The sequence below is a fragment of the Argiope bruennichi genome, chromosome 9, assembly GCF_947563725.1.
Source record: "Argiope bruennichi chromosome 9, qqArgBrue1.1, whole genome shotgun sequence".
NCBI classification, from domain to species: domain Eukaryota; kingdom Metazoa; phylum Arthropoda; class Arachnida; order Araneae; family Araneidae; genus Argiope; species Argiope bruennichi.
In genome coordinates, this window is record NC_079159.1 from 84,283,152 (window position 1) to 84,304,754 (window position 21,603).

Genomic DNA, 21,603 nt, shown 5'->3' on the forward strand with positions numbered 1-21,603 from the left:
GTTTGTTACTAGCTAATACTGGTGCACGAGAGAGAAATGATAAATTGTTCTACTTTAATGAGACATTTATTCACTATATGGAATTGAAAGACAATGATCGATGGTGTTTTGAATATGGCCTTTCTGTTGATTTGTGTTGAACAATATTTAATTAACTTGGGTTCTATAGTTTGAGTTATTTGGCTTTATTATTTATAAGAAAGTAATCTGAATTGACTAAATATATTTTATTAAAAGCATCAGTTATATTTTTTGATAATCTAATGTTCTTTAAATACTAAAAATGCTGCATCATAAAATAAATAAAAATCGTTGTATCAGTGTATGTATGTCTATTGTTTTCTTGTAAATGGCCGTGTCGATTTCTATAAAATTTTGCTGACTTTCTCATTAGAATAATAGAATGAATATCGTTAACTTTTTAAAGTACAGAGGTTAACTAATCTGTTTATTAGAAATTACTGAAAATTTTGCCGATTTTCAAGAGTAAGCAAGATTTTTCTTTATGATAAATGCTTTTGGTTAATCCATTTAATAAGTGCTCCGAAAATGTTTTCCAAAAGTTTTTATAATTAAATGTTTTCATTTTAATTACTTTCTATTTTCTTTTAGTTCTCCGTTTATATTTCGTAAATATAAAAGGAATTATTTTAAAACAACTTTTAAATTTCATATGTGGTAATACTACTTATGAAAAAAAAAATTATGTGCTTTGAAAGGAGACTACCATTTCTTTACTTAAGGAGTTAAGTAAATTTACCTCCTTAAACAGTTGTTTAAAAAAAAACACATTAAAATTATGCATTTTCACCGAGAATACGCAAAAGAAATTTCAGAATTCCAGCGCAATAGAAAGGATAGAAAAATAATTTAAATAGTTTTGCGCCTTTTTAATCGTTTTATGTCAGTTTTGTAGCAAAATAATCAATTATGTACTATCTATCATTATCCTTTTGACATATTAATCCAATATGATGCATATATGCAATTTAGGTTTTAAAACCAAATATCGAAATTCTTATTTACTTTACATTTTTGAGTTTCCACTTTACCATAAGTAGAAATATTTACACTGTCAAAGTACTCACCTTTGGGTTGAATCAAAATTTATCACAATTGTGTAATGCTGATGATAAAATAATGTTTCAGATTTGAACCATTTATTTATTTGTGATTTTGAGTTATCGTTCTTTGATGCATACGACCGAACAGAGAGATGGTCTATTCCTTCAATTTTCTTCTTTAATGAAAATTTGCTTAAAATTCAAAAATTTAAAGTAAAAAGTACTTGCATAATATCACCCTGTATCGTTTGCAGTGTCTTTGAATTGTTACAATACCAGAAAGATTGAAAGAAAGATAAAAAATAATTGTTTTCAGATTTACGAGGATCCGAAACGTGTAGATTAATCCAACTCTCTAGGTCAAATTTACTGAAGACAAAATATTTTTTTTCTAAATAATTTGTACATGAAAGCTTTAAAAATGGTTATCTACACTCTTTGTAAAGTTTCTTATATTTGCGCCGAATATTTGTTTTATAATCAACGAAAGAAAATAACCAAACATTTCAACGCTTCTTTTATTTTCACTGAAGAACAAAACGAACGATTTTATCTTTGTACAGTTTCGGTTGATGGGAAGTGATTTGAAAGTGGAGGGATGAATTTCCGAACTCTTTTTTTTCTTTTTTTTACAGTTAAGAATTTTAAATTTTATTTCAAGTAGGTACTGTCTTTAGTTTCAGCGTAAGAAGGATTATAAAGTATCTCCAATATAATTTCTTTTTATTGCTGTTGAGTTTAAATTGTAGGAAAGAACAATCTGCCATTTTTATCGTCTGTTGGGTTTCAGAAGAATACAAGGTCTCTACTCAAATAGCATAGCTTCAGAACAGAGAAGGAATAACTTAACTACATTGAATTCTTTAAAATTGCAGTCACACTAAAAGTGGTACATTTTAGTCATATTCCAAAAAAACCTTTTCGACAGTAAATTTTATTAACGATAATGTGAACGGAGACTGGTTTCCTTCACACTATAGACTGGTTTCCTTCACACTATAGACTGGTTTCCTTCACACTATAGACTGGTTTCCTTCACACTATAGACTGGTTTCCTTCACCAGTGTTTCAAAAAAGTTATTGTATTCAGTTGGAACGCAATTGCATACTTTTCAAATGCAAATCTATCATTAATTTCAAATGCTGTTCAATTTTTTTATTTCATTTATATTCTTTAATCATTTACATCAAACATATTTCCAACTATTCAATGCATTCATTTGTAAAAAGAATTATATTTATTTCAAATTCAATTCAATTCAATTCGAACGCAGATATTTCAAAATATAATAGAATACAATTATAAAGAAAGCTTTAATTTTTTAAGCTGCATGAAGTAGATAATACCATTCAGTATGCAAAATAGCGCAATATACTGTCAAAATACACCTAAAATGTTTTTTAACATGAATTATTGTTCTAAATAATATTTAAATAATAAATTTTTCTTATCCATTTCCAACATAAATTTTATGAAATATTTATTTTATTTGTATTTATTGTATATTTAATACAAACTGTATAATTTATTTTATTCGGAAATAAAACATTTAAATAAACTTGAGCCATTTTGACAAATTCAGCTTCAATTTTCTGAATAGTAGCGGTTTGTTTATTTTTTAAATTAAAAGCAAAAACAGTGAAGAAGCAAAAAAATGTCTATAGTTCGAAATGGCACCTTTCCAGAAGACAACCCGTAAACTGAAAACATTTCTTCAATTTATTTACCAATAAAAATACATTTATCAAACGATAGAGCTGAGAGTTCCAAGACACTAATGCGTATTGAAAAAGATGTGTATTCGTTTTGCTGTTTTTCTTCAAACAGAACTTGAATAATAGTTCTTTTAACTTAAAAATTTATTTTTATAGAATAGACAGCCCATTTATTTAAAGAAGGATATAGTTTCTTTTCCAACGACAAAGGAGTTGTAACTACAAATAATAATTATTAATTTTTACAGCATATATTATAAGTTTTTAAAGCATAGTTGTAATTTTTAAATATTTTCTGTTAACTCATTGCAATAATATTTTTTGGCTGTTGACTGTAAATATAACCTGATTTGTTGTGAAAAACGTGCTGGCGCGTGGATTGATTCTGACATTGCTATGGTAACCTGTAAGACATCGGAGGTCAGCAATTTACCAAATAAACAACTTGGAATTTAGCTAAGAAATAGTGTTGGAAATTATTTTAATTTATATTGATTCTTTCAGTTAAGTTATTGAATCTCAATAGTAACTAATTTAACATGGCAGTAACGTCTCTTAACAGAGTTAAATGCTGACACAAAGCATGTTTTAGAAATTTATTATGTATTCCAAGAAATGAAATTGCATTTTTTCAGATTTATTGGAACGATAGGTCCTCTTTAAACTTCATGAACGAATTGAGGGAAACATGATTTTTAGGTAGCTACCTATAGGAAGAGTTCTGGAAAATTTCTTTAGTTATTTACCTATCTTGGTCCCTAGAATCTCAAACCACCCTTCTTTCAAAAGTTTATTATATATATATAATATGCGCATAACGCTTTGCGCATGTTATCTCGTGAACAAAAAGATAATTGAAATACTTTTGTTTGATTCTTAACTGGTAAAGAATTGGAATATGTTGTAGAAATGTAAAAACATCGTATGAAGTCGTAAATGGGTCATCTAGCTCAAAAAGGAGGTGGAAATGATGAGTGGTAGGAAATATTTATTTGGCTATAACTTTCTTAATATTAAAGATAAGAAAATAAATACAATTAACAAATTAGCGCCGCATTATGACGAACAACTTTTACATTAAAAGATTTTCTATAATTGCAATATCTTAAAGTTACGGACTAAAAAGTGATTTTCAAGCCCTAATTTTAACTTTTTCTGACATCAAACAACTTATATTACCGTATAGTAAAATTAGATGTAAAGGAATCTGTCTTTGCTATCTAGCTTGCCAAGAGGAATTTTTATTTTCGTCTAATTTTGTAAATCTGAAATGCTTCTTAAAATTGTTTTGATAAAAGGTAAATGGAAGTAAATAACAATATGTAAATGGCAAAAATTAATATTTGTACTTATTTTACTTGATGAGCCTATTTAAACTTGGACTTACGATTAAGGGGAAGAGGGGCATCTCCTATTTGTCTCTTTGAAACATCGCCTTGAAATATGTAGATATAATTTGACATAATAGCATGACATAGTTCTACAGTATGGACGTGGATTGCAAAGCACTTTTAGGAACCCTTTCAAAGGAAAATAATTTTTTCACTTAAACTTCAGAGCTAAAAAGTCAGCTAATTCGACTACAGTAAGCAATACATTATTAAAACACACCAGTCTGTCTTTCCTTGAATAACGCTGGTTAAGGATATGTTAAGAAAGAATTTTTAATCCTTCTTTGATTTACTTTTCCCAATCATACTATTGCATAATACCCTAACTCATTTGTAGAATACTTTTATTCAGTACTTGAAAATGATTTAAAGAACCATTTTGTGGATTAGGAATTGAAATGAAACAAACAGGACATTTATGAAGAATTTCACATATGGAATAAGTCTGCGTCAGAACTGAAAAACTTTTTCAGTAAATTGCAGTTTGGAAATGGAAAATTATCAATTTACATAAGAAATTGAGAACTGTTTTATCGGATTATTTTTTTAATTGTTATGAAGGAACATGATTTTTCTTATATTTTATTTTTGAAACAAACATTAATTTTAATTAGCACTTAAGGCAAATAGTACCTTCAAACAACAATATCCATGTTTCCAAGTTTTGTTAATTTTTCAAAATAAAATATACTAGATTTTATACTACAATACTTGCTTCTAATAAATTTGCATCTATTTCCATCATGCTATAAGCCTCAATCTCAAATTTTATGCAACTGGTAAGTTTTTTAATAGTAATTAAAAGCAATTCAAATATGAAACTTTCAAACCTCTTTTGCTGACATAATTTAAAAGTCGAGTCAGAATTGCAGCTTTGTAACTTCTTTTCTTTAATAAAACTTCTTTTTTAAAGTGTAGTAATTGGATTACATCTCCCCGAATCTTTTTTTCCCCTCTGAAAATATCATAAAAGCTTTGAGAAACTTTAAGCGTAAGCAGAGAGGGTATTTGTTGTAATTCTTTAAAATGAAGTGAAGGGATCAGCACAACAATCGAATAATCTTACTTTAAAAAGTATTTCCCGTCAGTTTACAACTAGTTCTTGAATTTCTTATTTTATCTTGGTCAAAGTTTTGCTGAATTTTCTTGTCTCCATTTCGAAATATTGCGTAAACGGAATTCGTTAAACGAATAGACAACTAATGAATAATGTAACAGCTCAAATATCAATGAATTGGAGATGCTACATTAAAAATTTATAACATTTTAAATTGTGAAAGTTGTTGGGTAGAAATTAATTTAAAATGTAATCATAAAGAACTGAAATGTTTAATAGGCAGTAGAACTACCACTAGAACAATTCCGCCCCTGAAATCTTATTTGAGGTCATCTTATATAGATCTAGAATATTTTAGAACACCCTTCAGGGGAACTATGCGCATAAGTGATATTTACTTAAAATTAATTTATCAAAATAATAATGAGGAAATAAAGATTGCATTCGAATTTCAATTCCTTGGAGTAGAAGACCAACGCCTCCAATCAATCATTTGGCTAGAGTGCAGTCAGTTTAACCATCATAAATTATTCCTTCGTGATGTTTGGATAAGAATCGGGTTTCTGTTAATTTTTTTCGAACTTTACAATTTTCTCCTTAATTTGTGTGCAAGATGGTTTTTATTCTCACAGATGGAAAACGTGTAACCCAAAAATAAAATAAACTGAATTGAAATTATATATATATATATATATATATATAACTAGCAGTACCCAACAGCGTTGTCCGTGGCATAATATCCAAGAGGAAAAATTAGTCTAGTCTCCACCCGACATGACGTAGGTATGTCATGCAGCATCAAACAAACATAAAAATATATTTAGAAATAATCAAAAATAACTACAAAACAATTTTCTCAATTGCTGTGCGATTTAAAGACAGACGGTTATTTTGCTCAACAGAAGACCCTCCTTCCCTAAGTGTGGGCGTTATTTCTCTGATATTCGCTAACCGAACGTTTCTTTCGTCTACATTTTCATCATCGCGCAATAAACGAAGCGTTTGGGCATTTAGTGTGCTCCAGCTAAGGTCGGATTTCCTTTTTTTTGGACATAATGAGTTTTGAATCGTTGTTTAAAATCAGACGTAAACAAAGAAATGTATCGCATATGCATACCACAGCTCTAGCTGTTTGCGCATGCGCAGTTGGAGGTTTCGCACATGCACGGATAAATCACAGATACTGCTGTTTTGCGCATGCGCGACTCGTAGTAGGAAAATAATGAAAATTTCAATTATAAAACTCCTTTTTTTATTTTGAAATGACTTTAATGTACTAAATCTTTTCCTAATAAATGCCCTACAAAATGGTACAAATATCTCCAATATCAGTTAAGTATTTCTCGAGTTTTTCTCTTTCAAACATACAGACGCTTTCAGGAGACTTCATTTTATACTATGTATAGATTAAGCAGTTAATAGATTAGTAGTTCATAATAGTTGTTTTTTCCATTTTATTGTCTTTATATAGCAGCCATAGCAAAATTCAGAGGTTATATAATTACTTTTTTCATTTTAATATAGTAGACCATAATCGAAGTTTATTGACATTTTTAGAGTTGTGATGTTTGTACAAAATAATTTCATTGATATTTCGATCATAACATTACTTAAAATTTTTTTAGTTTCTTTCCGATATAGACAGTATGCATCTGATATTAATTTATTAGCTTCTTAATGGAAATGATTAAAAAAAAACTCTAAAATCTCTAAATATCATTTGCTTTTTATATTTTAAACAAGTAACCAGATATGAGATCAAAAATTCTTTTTCTTGACTGCCTTTGTATACCCCCCCCCTTCCCGTTAACATTCTATGTAGTGAAAATATGCAACGCATTGAAAATGTCTGCAAGTTATTGTTGCTATATTATATGACTCAAAATTCAACGCATAAACTTGTAAGGTAAACAGAAAAACCAAAATAAAAAGGAAAGCGTCGTCCTTAACCCTTTCGCGACTGTCATGTCATATATGTATCAACAGCGAACGTCTCTCACAGCTGGGCGTACATTGATGTATATATGCATTCTAAACTGGAACAATTTTTAAACGCCACTAGATGGCTCCCTGTGTCCATTACTTTTGAAATATAGTTTTAGTATCCTGACCTTCAGTTTGCTCATATTCAGCCTTTGGTATTTACTCATCAGCTATTGGGGGGAGGGGGGAAAGAATAATGTAAATGAACAGAGTTGGGTTGTGTAACGTTCCACTTGATAGAATCATTTGCGTTTCTGATCTTGCTCCGAATTCTTTTCTTTTTTTTATTATTGCTATTTAACCGTAACTAATCTTTTTGGGTTGTGTTGTTTTCAGTTTATTTAGCGTAGATTTTCGATACATTTTGCGTACTTCTTTTTTTGCCTTGGTTTTTGGTTTATTATGGCAAAAAAATACGATTTGTGCAGGAAGAATTGCTCAGATTATGAATGAACTATTAATATAAAAAGGTAGAAAAAATGAGGATGTTAGGACTTAAATTTTATTTTTTGTGATTTTTTTTCAGTTAGGCTCAGCGACTCAAAACTCCCATCCTGTGGGATGATTCCTTCCGCGTACGCTCCTTCCCGTGCTTGGATAGAGACCTCCCGTCCTGGAAGGGTTAAACGACAAACGTATGAGTTAAGACATTCCTCGCCACTGCTGTGGAAGGATTTCAGAGTTCTTCAAGTGTGGGGGGGAGGGGGGAGCGCATGCCGACTTTGCCAGAAAAATCGACAATACTTTTGCAAATGTCCATGGAAATTCAAATATTTCCAAAAGGATTCACTAGCCCTGACGCTTGCTGTATGAAGTTTGTATAATATAGTTATGAATAGTAAGAAGCTTGAAGATTATTGTGAAACTTTTGCTCTTTCGCAAGGAACCAGTGAATAATATAAGGAAGAAGAGACTTTACTCTTCACTGGTTTGTAATATTATGTGTCCTTTATTAACCGATAACATTATTCATAATTTTTATATGATTTGGATGGCTGGTAAATGCATTTCTATATAATATTGGCTATTGTTTTTGTGAATCTTTTCATAACTTTTATACAGAATTTTAAACTTCATATTATCAAGAAATTTATTTGCAAAATTGTGAAAATCGGTTATAAAACTGTTCTGCAAACGTTGCACGAATAAGTTTTTGAATTTTAAAGTGAAATAAAAATTAGTTTTTTTTAAAAAAAATTTAATTATTTTGAAAATCAGTATTAGAAAATAAAATAATAAGGAAATGCCTGAAGCGAATTGCGTATGAAAACTTAGTTTTATATTTTTGGCAGGAAATTTTGATCGAAATAAATCTATTGTTGTATAGCATATAAATAAAACGTCTTCCGAACAAAGCTATAAAAGTAATTTTAAAATTAATGTTAACAAGTACACAACCGGAAGCAAATCCCCGATTTTTGAGATTGAAAGAACAGGACAGCTGAGAAAAACAGGACAGCTTACGTTTTTTAAAAATATTATTAGCATACATAGAATATGTATGTTAATAATATTTTTAAAAGCAATAATATTTTTATTGCAAAGTTCTTTTATATTATACTTCTGTTAATCCAAGCATTATTAATTTAAAAAGATAACGAGATTTGATTTTTAATTCCACATTTATTAAGTAGCTGTGTTTGATGTATACTGCTTTTAGCAAAGGCAATCTCTTGAGATTAAGAGCCCTTCAATTGAAAAAGACAACTGACTGCACAGCGACGATTTGACTTTGAAACCAAGAAATAATGTTTTCCTCGCCTTACTTATCAAAAAGTCAGAGTTCAAGTCAGAATTCTCCAGAGTTGGTCGATTTACAAAAGAGGCTCTATTCTTCCTTTATTACAAATTCTGACTTCAAGGAGTTGGATATTAATGTTAGACCATGAAGAGTTAGAACAATTATTATTATTTATGAAAGCAAATATTATTAAAGAATATATTATAGATACTATTAAAAGGGTTTATTTTTAAATACATTTATTCTTTATTTATTAACATTAACATAGTTATAGCGGAACCGGAGGGTTTCAGGTTCGAGACCCGATTCCGCCGAAGAACCGTCGTGTATGCAGGTATGGTGCACGCCAAATCCGTCCGGGCCGTACATCCTCCCGCTGGTGTGGTGTGGAGGGGGGTGTTAGCTTAGGTGTCGTCCTCGTCATCTGACCGCGGTTCAAAATTACAAGGGCCGCCCAAAATAGCCCTTGTGCTGATTTAAAACGAGACATTAATATAAGTAAACTAAACTCATAACAGTAATAAAGATAATTACTTAATATAGTATGTGGAATATATACAGTGAGCATTGAAAGACATCTATTTTTTTTTTTTTTGAATTAATAGCAAGTTATGTTGGCTCAGATGTATCAATTCTCAGCATCAGTCTTGAATAATGAATTTTAATGAGTTTTTCAAAGAATAAACAATGCAAGATTTTTCGAAAAGAATAAGATTTAAGCCACATGCTTCTATTTATTTAATCCTAAATTAATTGGATCCCTCAGTTTTTTTTGGGGGGGGGGCACATGAATATTTATTAAATTGAGAGGAATCGGAAATCCATTGGAATTGAGATTTAATTTTTTTGTGGACAAAATGGAATAGAAAAGAGAGGAAAAGTTTTGATTTATTAAGCTGTATTTTTGCCTAACTGAACTTTATTTACTTGCCTAACTGAAGTGGGAGTTTTATCATACATTTTTAAAAATTGTAAGGTCTTGTTTTTAATTTTTTATTCCGGGTGAATTTTAAACTGTTTTAGACACAAAAACGTATGACATAATCAAATCTACTAATTTTCGCATAAATTAAAAATATATTATAAGCGTCTTTATAGATGTATCATTAATCATAAATATGAGAAATTCTGTTATCGTTTTCTCGTGCGTTCTTATATTTAACCTAATAACTCTATTCTTTAACTCTTTATATTTAAAACAATTAATAGTCTGTTCTTATTTGGTACAAATATATCGTTGATCCTTAATTTACCTATACAATTAAAGTAATCAAACTGAAAACCCAGTCCCCCAGCAAAACCCACTGGTTTGATTTCGCCCATTTTTGTTTTATATGAAAATTTGTGATCTTTAGATGTGAAATCGCTTCTCTCCCCTCCTTCTCGCCCATTATCGAGAAAAATCTTAAATCCATTACTTTACCATATATTCTTTGATAAATAAAATAACGCCAGAGTTGCTCAGCTACAGCAACTTAACTTACCAATTTTTATTTAAAATGAAAACATGTGATCATCAATAATCGACCATTCTCTTCAGTTGCTCTCCATTTTAAGAAAAATGAAAAAGCAAATACTTTTAAATTGTGCATTCTCTTCCAAGAAACCCTTGATAGAGTTCGTCAGTTCAAATCCACTGCATTGATTTCACTGCTTTTTATTTAAAAACTTATGATGTTTATATGTCATCATAGTGGCTTGCATTTCTTCGCCCTTCATTTTCGAAAGATTTCGCCGCATTAAAATCTTAATACAGTCTCGTTCAACTAACCGGACCGATTTCGCTATAAACATAGCTAAATAACCAGAATACGGCATTTTTATTGTGCAAGCAACTTTGCTTGTGATCATATGTACAGTGGTGGCCAAAAGTGTGGACATTTTTTGAAAGTTTCATGTTTTTCAACTTTGCATGCTTGTAGAATATATTAATTTTCACTTAAATACAAATGTTTAAGTATCAAATTGAAGGTAATTTAATGTAGAATTTAATAACAAAAACAGTATTACAATATCTATATGACAAAAAAAAGTTACGCTCATTTTAGTAGAACAAACACAAATCGTTTTGAATAATGACGTGTTTTGTTATAAAAGCGTACTAGCCAATCACTAACACTGTTCTGAGTACCCATCAAATGTCTGTAACTATAGTTTAGGTTATTTGGATGGTAAAAGAGTTATTGTTGTGAAAATATTTTGCGGAATGATGCATATTAGTACAATTAAATAGAGTATTGCTGTTTTTGAATATTTTAAGTCCTTTTTTGTAATTAAAGTAATTTTAAACAATGCCACCAACAAGAAGAACTGATTGGACATCTACAAAAAGAAGCCGAATTGTCATATTGAGAGAAAATGGCCTCTCTTATGCTGAAATTGCAAGACAAATTGGTGGTTCAGTGACTTGTTCTGGTGTACGAAAGTTCTGTTTACGTTATGAAAAAACGAAATCAGTGGAAAATAAGGCCAAATCAGGCCGGAAAAAATGCGCAAGTGCTATTGCCGATAGAAAAATTAAACGGCTATGCCTTCAAGATCGAAAAATTTCATCAGATGCCATTAGATGTGAAATGAATGCAGCGGGTATTGCAGTAAGTTCAAGAACAATAAGAAGGTAATCAGGATTTGGACTACAAGCTAGAATTCCAAGGAAAAAACCATATTTAAATCAAAAGCAACGCGAGAAACGAGTTAAGTGTGCAAAAGAACACATTAAATGGTCAGAAAATGAATGGAATCAAGTAATCTGGAGCGACGAGATTAAAATATCGCTCTTTGGTAGTGATGGTAGAAAATTCGTGAGACGTAGAGTAGGTGAAGCGCTTCATCCTGATTGCATTGAAGCAACTATAAAAACAACAAATGCCATGATTTGGGAATGTATGTCTGCAGATGGTGTGGGCCGAATTCAAGTGATTGATGGCATTCTGAATGCCAAAAAATACATCGAAACTGTCCTGGCACCAAAATTGATATTTTCCATCAGGGATTTCTTTCCGAACAAAGCACCATTTATTTTTCAGCAGGATTAAGCTCCATGCCACACAGCAAAAGTATGCAAAGCAGTAAAGTATGGTTTCAAAATAAAGGCATAGATGTATTATCATGGCCAGGGAACAGTCCTAATATCAATCCAATTGAAAATATGTGGCGACGTTTAAAAATTCTTATACGAAAAAAACGTCCATCCAATAAAAGACAACTTATTGAATCTATAATTGATTCTTGGCACCATGTGATTACGAAAGATGAACTCCAAACACTCGTTCACTCGATGAAAAGACGCTGTGAAGCTGTCTTAAAAAATAAGGGTTATCCTACTAAGTATTGATTGTGTAAGTATCACTTTAAAAAAATGCAAATCTAAGATAGATCTTACTAAAATGAGCGTAACTTTTTTTGTAATACAGATATTGTAATACTGTTTTTGTTATTAAATTTTACATTAAATTACCTTCAATTTGATATATAAACATTTGTATTTAAGTGAAAATTAATATATTCTACAAGCACGCAAAGTTGAAAAACATGAAACTTTCAAAAAATGTCCACACTTTTGGGCACCACTTTAGTTCGAATTATTTGACATGATTACAAAATAGCTGTTTTCCCATTATATTAATAAAGTTTTACTGACATCGTGGGCTAAATGTTCCCCTGCGGAAGCTTGGAGAGGGAGTGCCAGCTCAGGTGTCGTTCTCGTCTTTTTTAACCAGGATTAAAAATTGTGTAGGTTTATGAAGCTCTAGGAAGTTTCGTCCGTTTTCTAAACCTTTATGGCGGTTTTGCAATCAGATAGCTTAATAGCGGATCAATCTGTCATCGAAGATACTAATCGTATTCTTATTATGATGTAGGTTTTTTATGAACTCCTGTATTATCCGTAACTGTTTATCCATATTCTGGAAATTCTCTTTCTGCTACGATAATGAAAAAAAGCATATGCTTATAGTCTTCAAATCCATTTTAATTTTCTATAAACCACTTCTGGTCGTTTGATTAGTCTTTCATAGCTGTAGAAACATATTTTATGTTCGAATACATGTTTCAGGTATGAATTATGCTCTCAAATTTTCAATAGTTTTGTAAAAAAAAATCTAGTTACATTTTGAATCTGTTGTCTGAAACATAATGGGGTGGATTTCATTAGTCTGTTTTATCCTCGCCAAGTTTTATTGCATCAGCATTTGCATACTATGAAAACTATATTTATATTACGTAAATTACGGAAAGAAGGTCAACCCCAAATCAAAAGCAAAGTAAAAATTCTTCTTTCAAGTTGAGATGTAAAGAAGATCGTTTGTTTTCTGTCGCAATTTTAATATTGGCACAAGCGTAAAAGATTTGTTGAAACAATAAATAAGCTTTTAATTTCACTACACAGTTTTACAAATGCTACAGTAGTAATGCTAATTTTGAATAATTTTTAAATATAATTCGTAGAGAGTAAAATTTTTATCATTCAAAATCATGTTTTAAATTTCAAAATGTTTAAAAAGGTTATATGTGCATCAATATTTTCTGAAGAAGTTAGGCGAAAGCCGTTTATAATTCAATTCATTTTTACTAGTTAAAAGCATAGTTATATTTTCAAAACATTTTTAGAAAATCTTTTATACTAAATGTAATTGCGAACTAAATTTGATAGCTCCATGTTTTATCGGATCATTCCATTCGGCTCGAGTCGCGAACTAGTCTCGAAATACAAAGATGTAATATTAGTCTAAAAACATCATTATGCTAAGAAAATAAAGTATCCCATGGCCATGACCATTCAATCTGTAGATAGATGGATTGGAAATACTGCGTGAGCAACTGATGACAAAACTGTCATTAAGAGTCAAAAATAATAAAATAGAAATTCGGAATAAAACCAGAAAAGCCATTTCTTAATCCATACAAGAGTGTTTTCAAAAAGCTGAATAATGCTAGTCAATGTATAATTTTTTTTTAACGTCTAACAATTTATAATAAACTTGATGCATTTATGTTTTCAAGTAAATATGTACCTTTTAATGCTGACCCAAATAATCTGAGATTGAAAATGATTCAATAAAGTAATTCTATAAAAAAATGCTTATGCTAGCATTATATTTTATTATCGATTACATTCTATCGCGTTATTTCAATCTATATCGCACTAAAGTGGGACAAATGATTCTAACGTGTCGACGAAAGAGCGGATTAACATTAGTCATGATCTCGCAATAAACCAGATCCTCCCTCATAAGCTTTATAAAACTGTCATCTGCATGCTCTGCATCTTCCTTTTTCTTCAGCATTCAACCATCTCTGATGTGACGTTGACCACCCTTTCCTCCTCTTAATTCATCTCCGCTTTCCTCAACGCCCGAGTCGTTGGTGGGAAAATAAGAGGAAGCTGCGTTAAGTATTATTATATTCGGAGTAAATCGGTAGCAGTATTTATTTCACTAAACTCATTGACTTTCTTCCTTATGTGACCATTTACCCAAGGCTTTTTACAGGAAATTCAAATGCAAATACTTTCAAGAGACGGTTCTATATCGCCATATTGTTGGAGTTTTATTTTAAAACCATCTGGTGTCTTTTGCGTAAATACTTGTTGTTTAAAATACATGGAGTTTGAGAGACAGAATGTAGAGGAATTCGTGTAATTAAATCTTTTGGAATAATGCGATACAAGATGGATATTTCTCACATTTTTGGTTACTCGTGTATATACACTCCGGCAACTCCATCCTTTTTACAATATATAAATATGATTTCTGATTTTATAGAGTCTGATATTTCAAATATAAATTCTTCAACAGTCTAACAACATTCTTTTCACGATAATATCAGGAGGAAGAACTAAGCTTCAATTCATAGAAAAAGAAACTTGTTAGACTTCGAACAGAAATAATTTGTTTTGCTAGCTCAGTAATAAAATGCATCCGTTGGGCTGTATAGTTTGCAAAAATAATGCATTGTTGGAAATGAAACACTTTCGTTATTATCGAACGTACAAACTAATTATTATTTATTTGTTTGATAACAAAATTATTCCAAATCAATTTGAAACAGTAATGTTTAGGGTTTGTTGATAGTTATCACTTAGCAATATAGTAGAGGTTACATATCATTTGCTTCGGCAATGCTTGAGCCGTTACTGTTCAATACAAATTTTTATCTGCTGTTTTACAAAAATTCCATACATATGAAAGCCTATTCAGTCGTTCTTTTCTTTCTTGTTTTAATAAGAACATATAGATACCTTTTTGATAACAGAATACTTTTCAATTTATTACAGATGTGTATACTGTGCTAAGAATTGCAATCAAAAGTATAGTAGAATTCTAATGGACATTAACAAGCCACGGAAAAAACATAATCAGAAATTGGTTTATGTTGTTTGTTTTATTGGTTATGCTTGTCAACAGTAACTGGTTTATGCTGTTTGTTTTATTGGTTATACCTGTCAACAGTAACTGGTTTATGCTGTTTATTTTATTGGTTATGCCTGTCAACAGTAACTGGTTTATGTTTGTTTTATTGGTTATGCCTGTCAACAGTAACAGGTTTATGGTGTATTGTTTATAGGTTATGCTTGCCAACAGTAACTGGTTTATGGTGATTTGTTTTATTGGTTATGCTTGTCAACAGTAACTGGTTTATGTTGTTTGTTTTATTGGTTATGCTTGTCAACAGTAACTGGTTTATGTTGTTTGTTTTATTGGTTATGCTTGTCAACAGTAACTGGTTTATGTTGTTTGTTTTATTGGTTATGCTGATCAACAATAACTGGTTTATGGTGATTTGTTTATTGGTTATGCTTGCCAACAACAGTAGGTGAATGTTTTTGGTTTATGGGCACTGACTGCAACAAACATTTGGCTTATTTCGTTTAGTTTATCAGTTATGCTTGCCAACAATAGGTTTGTTTTTCGGTTTATTGGGTGGACCTGTCGTTAATACTCGGTTTATGTTGTTTGGGAAATTCATATTTGATTGTTTAAGTCGTTGTATTTGAAACGGTATGGATGAAACGAGCTGAAAGATTCCTAACATCAATTTTTTTGCGTTTAAATAAAAGTCGGGAAATATGACAGATAAAATTTAAATGTGTTTATTATAAGTGTTGAAAAATATTATATAATGAGTTGTAGAAGGCTAAGATAGCTTAAATAGAACACATTTTTTCGAAAAAGTACAATTTTGGGGACATGAGATTTTTCTCAATTACACTGATACTTTTTAAATTCATCTTAAGTTCGTGTTTCATAGAATAAAATATCTGGTAAAAATTTAAAATCATTATCTACCACATTTTTTTTTTTTTGAAAAATTCAAATTTGTCAAAAAAGTCGCCAAAAATAATGGGGATATCTTGTAAAAATTTCAATTTTTCAGATAAAAGTGGTGAAAATATTTTTTTTTACTATAAAGGGAAATAGATCTAGAAAAATATTAAATATTAACGCTGATGAACGTAGCGATCATCGGAACATCCGCACAAGTTTAATGTGTTCTACGCTAATACCTTAACTTGTCTAAAAATTACATTTGGGATGAATTAATTTTTTTAAAAAATTTTTGCAAATAATAGATAAAAAATATATATATTTGTATCAAATAAAAATACTTTAAAGCCAAAATATCCTTGAAAACTGAGACTTGTATCTTAATTCCAATGACGATCATTTTTGCGATTAGGTGAAAAGGCTAAGTCAAAGAAATGCTCATTGAATAAAGAATTAAGACTTTATTTTCTCTTTTCTCCAAATAAATCAGAATGCTATCTTAAATAACTTGCATCAATTATATATTCTCAAATAAAAACTAATAACCATAAATGTTTCAAAATTTTTTTTCTCTGTCTAGACTCCATCTTTCATAAACCATTAAATAGCATGTTCCAAAGGATATAGAAAAAAGAACCGAACACGATATCGACAATAATTTCTGGTCACCACACCGCGGATTGTGAACGACTCAACTTATTCTAAAAAGAGGTCACGTGCCCAACAAATAAGAGTAGGAGTGTATCTCCACTCCCATATGTTAATAGAACTGCTGTTCCATGCGTGTTGACGAAGTCTAACGATCCGATGGGTCAGCGGATGAAACGACGCTGTTGACACAGTTATTAAACTTTTCGGGATTCATTCCTCAACGCGAGGTGGTCGGGAAAATCGTAAATTCATGCCCGCAGTCTGCTCGGATTGGAGTGTTAATTATAAATGATGGATTATTGCTCCTTTGTGATGAAACGTTTATTCAGTGTTACGGAATTCAAAGACTGATAGTTTAGACAACGATTATTTCTGCTTGTTTGCCTTACGTTATAGTCCTCAGATTGTTCAATAAATATAATCTGACGTGCTTTTTAACTATGCCTGTTGGAAAATAGTCTTAAATGAATGATCGAAAACCTTTGTATTATATTAAAAATTTGTTATATTTTTTTATAAACAATATATTTTTTATAAACATAAGACATTAAAAATATTTTAAAATATTTCTGATATAAAAAATATGGATGTTTTATTACATTTATCAATTGTCTATTCTATATCTAATGTATATCATTAATATGTAAGACAACCCTTTTCATTTTTTAAATTTGAGAATAAAAATAAATATAGATCTCCATGGGGTTTCTTTACGGCCGCGGTGGCCTGTTGATAAGGTCTCGGCTTTGGAACCGGAGGGTTTCAGGTTCGAGACCCGATTCCACCGAAGAACCGTCGTGTAAGGAGTCTATTGCACGTTAAATCCGTCATGACCAAACGTCCTCCCGCTGGTGTGATGTGATGTGGTGTGGAGAGGGGGGGGCAGCTCAGGTGTCGTCCTCGTCATCTGACCATGGTTCAAAATGACGAGGTCCGTCCCAAAATAGCCCTAGTGTTGCTTCAAACGGGACGTTAATATAACCAAACCATGGGGTTTCTTTTTATGTTCAACAATTATTTAGAAAGCTATTCTAGGGAGGTTCCAGGAATTTAAATTTAATCTAGGATAGAATTCTAGACAATGATTTTTTTTATTCCACATTTCCCCGTGTCGCTAATAATGACTATTTATTTTAATACATATTGCTCAATTCATCTACTTAAAGAAATGTTCTTTTAAAAGTTATGAAAAGCCGATTATGGTTATATTAACTGGTTTGAAATGGTATCAGAGGACGAGAGCTATTCTGTGCCCGCACTAAAAATTCCAAATTTATATTCCTTACAGACGCGAAGAGGTTTGATATATATAATATTTAGATTGTGGACTAAAAGATATTTGAAATATTCTCTTAAAATGAACATAAGAGATCTTGCTAAGAATACATTTTTTTCGCCGTTGCATTCTCTGTGCCTTCAAACCAACCGTTCATTAGAATTACTATAATTCTAATGAAACTGACCTGAAAAAAGAATTTGCTTATAGCGGAGATTATTGCACTTTAAACTCAGTTTACCTTGAATTACTAACTTTCATCTCTCTATGGACTGTTAACATCTAATAAATAGTTGAAAGTCCTCAGTACTCAATAGTCCTCTTATTGTTTGCTGTGCAATTCTTATTAATGAGGGAAGATATAAATTGTTATTTCTCTGTAAAAAGAAATTATTGAAACCTTTTTGTTTCATTTTCACGAATTTCCACAATTCAGACCTTACGTGCTCAACATTGTCTATGAGCGCATAAACACAAAACGCAATTTTAGGCACGTAAAAATTGGTACACAAATACAAGTTTAGTATCTAAAATATAGATTTTTATCACATTTTGACCAAATCTATATCAGTGTTACACGTCTGTCGATCTGTACTTCCGCAAGTATGTCATTACAATAGCTGATGAACTCAACGTAAATCAATGAAATTCGATAAGTAAAACTGATAAACGTAAATCAAAGAAATTCATTTGACATGTTATTTTGGAATTATAATTACGGTTAAATGCAACATTTTGGCTTTATTTGGAGGAAAAAAACGTTCAGAATTCATATTTGAAATGTATATTCAGTAAAGATGCTAAATTCAAGCGCAAGGTTTTTAATTCAAAGTTATTGTTTGTCAATGGCATGCATAGGTATACTAAGGTCCCCAATCTTATACTGAGGGATAGAACTAACTTGATTTGAGAGTACGCAAGGGACCACTCATGATGGTTTTTTATTATTTATATGCAGGGGAAACTGAAATTGAATGAATGTTCCATAAAATGTTACTTATAAGTAAAACAAAAATGCTATTATATAAATGCTAGTATATTAAAAAATTAAATAATTCAAGAATATATAAATCTGAAAGCTGGGACATATAGATTTGTGTAAATATAGATGTGAAATGTTGATTTATAGATTTGAATGAGATATATAGATTTGAAAGTTGGGTCAAATATGGAAATCAAAATATATATCATAAAGTTTTTTTGCCAGTTTCTTAGTGATATGTGTGCTATTCTGGATAACAATATAACATTACTGTAATGATATTGTTTCCTTTGCAAATTCACTGACTTTATTAGCTTATCTTGAAAATTATACATTGGCACTATTTTAATTCAATGTTCAGGTAGATATTCAATCGTGAGATTTGACAATTTATTCTTCCCGGTATGTCTTCTAAAAAGTCAATGAGATAGTTTTGTTATTTTATGCAGTCAAAATATTATAGTGGCAGTTATAAAAAATATTGTGTATTATAAAAAAGTTATTATATAAGAGAAATAAAAATATTTTAATTAAAGAAAGTAAGATACATAAAAGTCATACAAGTCGGAAATACAAAGTCTTAGTTTATACATTTCCTCAATTTTTCTGTTTCTTCATGATCAACAACCAAGTTCTTGTACTAATTATGATAAATAGGGGAATGTAATTTAGAAGTTTTAAAACTTCTTTAATTTTATTTTTCTAAATTTCAATTGGAGCATTATATTTTTCTGCAATTTAAAAAAAAATCCCTTCTTTATTGTTCTATATTCTTCAATTTTAGCAATTTAACATCTGAATCCTTCTCCTATAAAATGAAAATAATAATACAATAATGCATTACATTGTTGTGCTAAAATTAATTTCATACAATGTTTAGCATAGCATTACACATATTTTAAAATTTTTTAATAGTATTAATAATAAAGTTGAAAATCTTTTGATTAGTTATAATATTCTGAGTACATTATAAAGAAAATATCATGTAATAAAAAATTACTAATTATAGAACAAAAGCAGCAATGATTATGAAATTATATCTAAAATACTTTTATTTTAGCAAAAATAATGCCAATAGAACAGTTACTTTGAGCCATTTAGAAAAGGCCAAATAATACTGAAAATGAAACAGTTTTTGCAAAAATAAAACAATACATCAATTAGTTACATGAAATGCCTTATAAACATAATATACATTAAATAAAAATCAATCACTCTTAGAGTGATTGACGAACGAAAGGAATTGAAGGACGAAAATATTTTGATTGAAAATAATGCCAAGCCATATTTACTTCCATCTTCATTTCAGTAGACAATACCTTTTTTTTTCTGCAAGTTGATAATCATTATCCAATTGTTCATTTATATAAGAATCCTCTGATTTACTATCGGCATTCATTTTCTTCTGTATTACACGTTTATATCCGAAACACTTGCTGTTTGACATTTTCTTGTTAAAAAAATGTATAGAAACTTTCGGAATAAAAACAAAACTTTTGACATTTGTTGCTACCTAGCAACAGTAGAAACAAAATATATATATGTACAATATTATAAATTTCATTAAGTAAACAGTATTTGATTTATTTCGCTTAAAATGTGGTTTGTTACTTTCTTGTCCCGACCCATTCAATTAACAGCAGAGATTTTAATCGGAATAAGAGTTACATAGAACATAATACAAATAGTATAGTTTGCCGTAAAATTTACTTTAAATTAGTTACATTTAACTTACAACTTTTTAAATAACAATACAGTATGTGTTAGTTAAAATCACATACTACTCGTTTTTTTTATTTTGATATTTGATATTTTGAATTTGGTTTGACTTTAATCAAGAACTCTATACTTCCACGAGAAGCGAATATGCAGACTCATATTCAAGAAGACATATTTAACGTGCATCAGGACATCTATTTGGTGATCAAAGCAACTAATTAAAACCATAACACATTCATCAAGCTTTATAATTAGCACATATTTGAAATTTATGTCCAAATTTAAACACCGCCAATAGGTATTTCCTTTCGCATGAATTATGAGGCTCCTACTAAATAGCTTTTGCGACGATTCAAATTGGGAAGCAAATCAAAACAAATCATTTGCCAAAAAAAAGCCTATTGATAATGAATAATATTTCACTGATTTTCTCGTATTTTCTCAATCAGTATTCAGTTATTCCTTAGCATTCATAAATAATTAAGAAAAAGGGAGTTAGCCAAACCTATCGATAGTTCAGTATTTCTAATTTGCTCATTGACTGTCGAAAAGGGGCTGAACTCAGCTCTTTTCAGAAAACGATCACGTAACCAACCGATAGTCAGGAGTTAACCTTCACCTCACTTGTTAAAAATAGTACTGTTTCAAGCATGCTACCGAAGTAAAATGATCCCTAGCGATTGTCTAGTTGAAATGACGTTGGCATATTCATTAAATTTCTCGGATTTCTCCAGCTATGAGTATCTGCTATTAATATT